We start from the raw sequence: 524 nt of genomic DNA on the forward strand, positions 1-524 counted from the left end.
AATTTCTTTTGACGTGAAAAAACTTCTCAGTAAGAGCAGGTTCCAGTTGTTAATCTCTTTCAACTCTTACCCATGCAATTTGATTTCTGTCCATGAACTCTTTGCCTACCCCTATGTTTTCAAGAGTACCTCATGCTTTCTCTTCCAGGAGATTTAGTGTCTCTGCTTTAATGATTAGATCTTTAATCCATTTTGACTTTAGTTTAGTGCACAGTGACAGACCTGGGTCAAGTTTCATTTTCGGCATGTAGAGAGCCAGATTTTCCAGCACCATTTGTTGAAGAGGCTATCTTTCTTCTAGTGGGTATGTTTCGCTCTTTTTTCAAAGAAAAGGTGGCTGAGTGTGTTCCTAGGGGATTCAGTGTCTTCTAACCTATTCCATTGATCCTCAGGTCTATTTTGAAGCCAGTACCATGCTGATTTTATCACAGTAGCCTTGTAGTATAATTGCAAGTCTGGAATGATAATGCCAACTGCCTTGTTTTTATTTCCCAGAATTGCCTTTGCTATTCTAGGTCTTTTCC

The sequence above is a fragment of the Octodon degus genome, unplaced genomic scaffold, assembly GCF_000260255.1.
Source record: "Octodon degus isolate 3935 unplaced genomic scaffold, OctDeg1.0 scaffold00009, whole genome shotgun sequence".
NCBI classification, from domain to species: Eukaryota; Metazoa; Chordata; class Mammalia; order Rodentia; family Octodontidae; genus Octodon; species Octodon degus.